At 41.0% G+C, this 7,377-nt stretch overlaps 1 long non-coding RNA gene across 1 annotated transcript in view; it reads left to right on the top strand.

Annotated features, from left to right (window-relative positions):
• The window catches only part of LOC116084927, a 20,876-nt gene extending 13,499 nt beyond the window's left edge, over positions 1 to 7,377 (top strand). Inside the window, exons 3-4 of the long non-coding RNA XR_004116319.1 lie at positions 2,333 to 2,494; positions 7,242 to 7,377. This is a non-coding gene — a long non-coding RNA (uncharacterized LOC116084927). The remainder of the gene's footprint in view (positions 1 to 2,332; positions 2,495 to 7,241) is intronic.

Raw genomic sequence — 7,377 nt, 5'->3', positions numbered from 1 at the left:
TTTTTTTAAACAAGCACTCATTTCATCCAGGTTTTCCAGTTTTGTTGAGTACAGGTTTTTGTAGTAGGATCTGATGATTTTTTTGGATTTCCCCGGTTTCTGTTATTATGTCTCCATTTTCATTTCTGATCTTGTTAATTAGGATACTGTCTCTGTACCCTCTAGTTAGTCTGGCTAAGGGTTTATCTATTTTGTTGATTTTCTCAAAGAACCAGCTCCTAGTTTCGTTGATTCTTTGTATAGTTCTTTTTGTTTCCATTTGGCTGATTTCAGCCCTGAATTTGATTATTTCCTGCAACTCCTCTTCTGAATTTGTTTCTTTTTGTTCTAGAGCTTTCAGATGTGCTGTCAAATTGCTGGCGTATGCTTTCTCCAGTTTGCTTTTGCTGATGACCATAAAGCCTTCCTTTCTCAGATGTGTGGATCAGTTTAAAAACCTAGCCTTCCTCTTCCTCTATGTCGTGGAAACTTCACACTGATCAAAGCTGTCCTGGGGCTCAGGGGGAGTCCTGCTGTAAACTGAGCTTCTATGAGGGGTCCAGCTGTCCCCTTCCAGCCTGAGCTGTTGATGCTGGGTGGTAGGGTGTGCTACTCAACTCTCTTTTGAAGAAATATGTTCATTGTGCAGTCCCCTGTGCCAGGGCATTGTGAAAACACATAGGTGAGAGGGACCTAAGTGTCTATAACCAGGAAATAAAGCTCTTTGGTTTCTTTGAAAGCCACAGGTTTCTTTAAATCAGAAGAACTGATAAAGATGGATAAAGATGCTTGCTGCTAAGCCTTACTACCTGAGTTTGATCCCAGGATCCTGTGTGTTACATGGAGAGAACTTACTCCTCCAAGCTATCTTCAGTCTTCCACACACAAGCTTTGGCATGCATACACATGCTCATGGGCAGACTCCTTCCCCCTCAACACAGAATAAATAAATGAATGTTAAATCAGGAGATTATATAGCTCCAGATGAGATTTTGTTTACAGACACTGGGCACAGAGGTTTCACACAACATGGGAGTCTTTGATTTTTCTAAAGGTGTGGCCTCGCTGAATTTTAGCTCACTACCATAGTTACTTGGGATCAAAATTGTCATGGGCATTGAACAGTGAGGGTACTCATATACTGTGTTCCACAGCTCCAAGAAATCAACAGTGCTGGGGAGCTTTATCTATATCATCCACTTGTCTCTACTTTTCCCAGTGCAGCAGGAAGCACACACCCTCTTTGGAAATGCAGTCAAATAAGACTGCATTTTGCCTCAATAACAAATAGCCTCAAAATCCCAGTGGTTTGCCAAAAGGAGGTTTTGTCTTGTTTCCCTAAGGTCAGCCGTAGATGTGGGCACTTTTTCAAAGCTTCCCTCTTCCATATTTAGTCTAAGCTTTCTTCTTTGGGCTTTCCCACCTCAACATTAAACAGTCCCCACCTCGCATGCAGATGAGTGTGCCAGAAAGTCAAATCTCTGTAGTTAATAACGTTGGCTCAGAAACAACACCTTATTTCTGTTCCGACTTCCTTGGTGGGGACTGATTACCTGGCCATGGCTTACTCCAAGCACTAAGACATACAACCCTCTCTATAACTAAACACTGAGAAGGATGAGTTCTGTGTAAGCGTTAGCTTTCAGCCATGGGAAGCCAGGCTCCCTTCCCAGGGAAGAGCTCCACCTGCATAACCTTTGTGTTAGCCAGATTCAAGACTATGGATCTTACAGAGGTCACTAGCTCAGTCTGCCCCAAGTCACACTCCTTTCTTGCATCAGTCCTAAGCAACATCCAAGCCTCTCTTCAGATACTTTAATGAAAGAGATTTAGCCCCTCACTGTGACACTTTGACACTTTGACGCTCCTTGCTTAATCCCTGCTTACTTGTCTGGCCAGTGCCCAGGTTTAGTTCTCTTGTTCTCTTTTTTTGAGTGAAGCTTATTCTGTCCACACTCATTTCCCACAACTTTCAAAGGCCAGAGGTCATCAACATGTCTCCATTCCACGCACAGCTTCACAGGTTACAGAACCTTAGTCCCCACCCCCCCACACACACACATACACACAAACACCGCTCAAGTGACCTTTCCTTTCACCATCTTGATCACCACACTCAGCCACTTGCTCTTAATAGGGTGTTCAGAAATGAGTGCCATTGTTCAGTGGCACGTTGACAAATAAGAAAGGGTTGTGATTATTTTTGAGCACTATGCAGTTCAAGTGATGTTACATACAATGTCACTAGCTTTCCCAGAAGCCATGTCATATTCTTGAGTTATAGTTCATGCCCACTGGCTGGGAGTCGAGAACTAAAACTTACCCCCTTTCCTTTTGATGTTGTGTCTAATAGTTTTGAGCAAACTGAGAAAAGGCTTTATAAATTATTGGACATGCCTCCCAAAACTGACAGAAGACAGACTTCTTTGATCTACAATGTCATGGAATTCATTTTGATTTGTGAAGGGTGACCTCAGATCCCTCCATCCTGTAATGAATACAATTGGCAGTGAAGGTAAGTCTGACCTAACTCCTTCACTGGAAGGTAAAGAAGTTGGAACACACACAAGTGTACATGCAAAGGCAAATGGACAAACAGGAAGATACACGCAAACAGAGATAGAGATAAAGATAGAGATACAAGATAGACATATAATAGAGAGATAGATGGTAGATAAATAGTACCACATTGGCCAGGTTGGCCTACAGAACATAAATCCTAAACCCTGACTCTCTGTTTAGACAGATGAGAAGGAAGATGAAGACTTGGGATCCTCTACTGGCCCTGGAGGAAACTAAAAAGCAAAACAAAACAAGGAAAAATAGTAAAAGGACTTAGTAGTCTCCTCTACAAGTTAAAGGCTCTTGCTACTATGCATTTCTTTATTTAAAGATCTCTTAGAAGAATGTTCAGCACACATCTATATCACACCCCATTCTCCCAAAGTTCAGGGATCATTGTGGATGTGGGCTCAGAAACATTGCAGGAGTTAGAGGTGGTAGATGACTACAAGGAGACTTGTTTCTGGTCACAGCAGGGCAGTTGCACATATTAAGTCACAGTGGCTGGGACAGCATGCACAAGACCTGCCAAAGCCAAACCAGACAAAATCCCAGGATGCTAAGAGTAATCAGAAGTCAAGCCCTACCCCTAGCTGCGGACCTATCGGCAGTTGATAGTTGCTGGGAGATTGGAGGATGTCTCATTTTGGGTTTCTATTGCTGTGAAGAGACACCATGACCAAGGTAACTCTTAAAAAGAAAACACTTAATTGGGGCTGGCATACAGTTTTAGAGGTTCAGTCCATTATCATCATGGAGGGAAGCATGGCAGTGTGTGGGCAGACACGGTGCTGGAGAAAGAGTTGAGAATTCTACATCTTGATTGACAGGCAACAATGAGGGACTATGTTTCACACTTGGCAAACTTGAGCCTAGGAGACCTCCAAGCCCACTCTCTACAGTGACACACTTCCTCCTACAAGGCCACACCTACTCCAGTAAGGCCAAGCCTCCTAATAGTGTCACACCTCATGTGCCAAACATTCAAACACAAGGCTATGGGAGCCATTCCTATTCAAACCACCATAGAGGGTGAGTTTTGTTTAAGAACTTGGCCATGCTCCATGAAGCAGTGAAGGCCACACATCCAAGAGCATATAGGCAACACAAATAATACTTGTTAGTTTCTTTCCTTCCTTTTTTCCTTCCTTCCTTCTTTCTTTTTTTTCTTTTTGACACACATTGATTGAGTAAAGAAGAGGGACAGATCTGGGAGGGTGGGTGGTGGTTTAACACAATCAAAATACATTGTACAAAATTCAAAGTTCTCAAAAAAATAAAAGTAAAAATTCCTCAGAGCATTGCCCAATTCATAAAGTCATTCTGAGTCATAGATGATTCAGTAGAGTTTCTTCCTCTACTTGGATCTTCATAATTTATGTCTGTGTTATCTCTGTTTCTTGGCACACAAGGGGCAGTCAGAAGATGAGACATACCTCTTCATAGTTCTAAACAGGATGATACTTCTGGGTATCATTTTAGCTATAAATTAATATATCATATAGTACAAGATAAAATTGCATTAAGGGGACTAGAATATAGTTCAGTAGAAGAGTGTCTTGCATTAACCAAGCCCTGGATTCTGTCCTAAGCACCACAAAGAGGAAAAGAAAAGATATCTCAACTATGTTCTGCTACAACTACACCATAGAAAACCCTTCCCTAAGAAGACGGGAGGCTGGTTTGCCATGGCCTGTTCTTGATGAATCATGGGGCTCACATCTTTCCCAGGCATGCTTCTGTCTTCACGTTCATGTTTCTACTTAGAAATGTTCTAAGAACCCAGTCTGTTCCTGCCTTTTAGAAAAATGCTTGGTTCCTTATGGATGTTTGTCCATCTGCCACTGAGTAGGTTGGAAGATTCTTAAAGACTTTTGTATAAGCTGAGAATGTTTACAGTTGACATTTAGGATTTAATAAAAATGTAATACATTTTAGAATTTTGCAAAACAATGACTTTATATGCTAACAATCAACATTTCAATAACCTTTCATAATTGTGAATATAATAAATTAAACATTTCTAGGTAGTCACACACGATTAAAACATACTTAATCACAATTTTCAAGTATTTAATTAAGAGCACAATTATCTTTAATGTTTCAAATGTTCTATAATTGGGTCTCATGGGAGCTGTCCATGTGTGGGACCCCTCTCTGCTAAGTATATGAGAGGATTCAATGCCCTTAGTTCTTTGGTCACTTCTGGCTAACAGGCTGAATGCCTATGTTCAGTGTGCTTCTTCTCAGAATTCAGTCCACAGTTGCTTGGCCCTGAGTGCCTGAGCAGAGTATCAGTGCAGAGAGCCATGCTGGAACAAATGTGCCTGAACAGAACTCCATGGCAGGGGGATGTGCTCTAACAGGTGCTAAAGGATCTGCAGTTCTCAAAAGACAGGAAGCAGAGAGTGAGACAGGAAGTGGTTAGTGACATCCCCAAAGACCCACTCCAGTACCTACTTCCCTCAGATTGGCCGTGTCTCCTAACATTTCCACAGCTTCCAGAACAGTCCTCAGCTGGGGTCCAACTGTTGTAAACATCAGCTTATAAGGAACCTTTCAGAATCAAGCCACAGTGCCCTGTCTCCATGTGTTGGTTATCAACAGCTATGCCATATGTTATTTAGCAGTGTATAACAACAAACGTTAGGCACTCCACAATCTCTGTGAATTATGAATGTGGAGATCCAGAATGGTTTTTGAGCTGATGTCTCTGGCTTAGAAGCTCTCATACAATTACTGTAAGACAGTTGGTCTCACACAGCAGGGCAGGTCCCATGCCCTCGAGGAGTTGCCCAACACAAAATGAATTTAATGGTATTTTTGTAGACTCTTTGTCTCATTTTGCTTTGTTTGAGCAATTTTTTTTTGTTTTATTTGCCTTTTGCTTGTTTATTTTGATTTCTGTTTTTGTGGTTTTTCTGTATGTTTCTTGTCTTTTATTTGCTTCTTTGATTTGTTTTTGTTTTTTTTTTTTTAAGAGAAGAAAAGAACATAAGTTTGGGTGGGTTGGGAAGTAGGGAGGATGTGGAAGGATTTGGAAGAGGGGAAAACACAATCAAATATACTGTATGGGAAAATAAATTAAAAACTTTTAAAAAAGATGTTGGTCTTGACAAGAACTAAAGGGCTTACATGTATGATGGCTCACAACTAAGGTTGATGGCGTGGACTTCAATCCCTCACTGTTAGAAAGAGAGTCCCTTTTCATACTGCAGGGACCTTCCATAAATGAGTTGGCAGCTGACTTTCACAAGAACAAGCTCACTAAGACAGATCAGGAAGGAAGTCACAATACCTTTATGATCTAGGGTGAGAAATCACTTGTCACTTCCTGCTCAGTCTATCATATGAAAAAGTAGTTAAGGTATACAGTCCAGATTTCAGGGGAGGAGACTCTGTCTCTACATTTTGAAAGAACAGTTTGTGGGTGAGTTTTAAGACCAGTGCACAGAGAGTTCCTGCATGCAACTACATGCAGGAAATGTCCTTAACTGCTGATCCATCTCTCCAGCCCCAGTTAAAAGTTTCTCTTTAGGTTAGTTGTAAGGCTTCAGGTTTTTAAACCCACTTTGGACTTTAGTAATTCTATCAGACATTAAAATTCCCAGCAGACTCCAAACTAGGTGCACTCCATTTTGGAAGTAGAGAGTGGGGCAGGCACTATGATCCAAGACAGGTCTTCATGTCTAGAGGGATGCAAACCGAACTATTGGCTGCATTTCACTTGATAATGAAGTTCTGTTTGCTGCATCCTGACTCGTAAGCCTCTGCCTTTCAAAATCAGAATTCAAACATATCGTGTTTTGAAACTTGGTGTCTTTCCCAGAAATGATGTATTTAAAAAAATTTTCTTATGGCTGGCAGCACCTAAACTATTGTCCTGTCATTATGATAAATTGGCCCAGCCTTCAAATATTAATTGGAAACATATGCATGTCTTATCAATATTGCATTCTAATTAGTAGGGTCATCTTGAGGTTCCATGGACCAAGAGATGAGAGATGGGTGTGTGCAGTATTTGGCTAATTAATCATCTCTGAGAAAATTAATGCAATACTCTGTGGAATTTTCTGTTTAATTGGTTACTGTGTAAGATCACAGGACAATTGATTGCTTAACTTCTCTCCTACCTCCTCATTACACACTTCATAATATAGTACCCCTGCTGGGAAAGATTATTTTAGTTTGTTTATTCTTCCTATGTTTATTTTTCTTATCTGCAGAGATAGTGAAAATTGCCACTTGTGTTTTGCAAATAGACACATGCTCAGTAGAAAAATATAGCTGTAAATACAAATACTCTTCTACTTAATAAGAACAATAAGACTTAATTTTCTATCAGCTCTTCCCAGCCCTTCAGTATTTGGCTTTGGCTTCTTGGCTCCTTTGGGCCTCCAGCTTGCCAACTTTAGGTCTTGGGACTTCTCAGACTCCATTTCTTGCAAGATCATCCCTTAAAATAAGTCTTTCATTTGTATAGATACTCATATTCTTACTGCCCTTGTTATTAGGACCACCCAGACTAACCCATGCTCTGCCCATGACCACTCTGCATTCAGGCAGCACCATGGGCATCTAGACATATGCATCATTGTGTTCTTGATCAGATCATGATTATCTGGATCACATCCTCTCCTACCCAGATAAGCATGACTAACTTCTAATTCCTGTTTCCTTTCCCCATCCCCTAAATCCAGTTCTTTTCACAGCATCCAGTTGATTCCCTCACAGTGTAATTGAGTTGTATGGATCTCTAACCAAGACCTACTGATGGCTTCCATTCTTGTAGCCCTGGAACATTTGTGCGGGAACCTCTCAAACCCTGTGTGGACA

This window comes from Mastomys coucha, unplaced genomic scaffold, assembly GCF_008632895.1.
Source record: "Mastomys coucha isolate ucsf_1 unplaced genomic scaffold, UCSF_Mcou_1 pScaffold9, whole genome shotgun sequence".
NCBI classification, from domain to species: domain Eukaryota; kingdom Metazoa; phylum Chordata; class Mammalia; order Rodentia; family Muridae; genus Mastomys; species Mastomys coucha.
The sequence above is the reverse complement of the archived record's forward strand: the minus strand, read 5'-3'. Positions and strand labels throughout refer to the sequence as shown.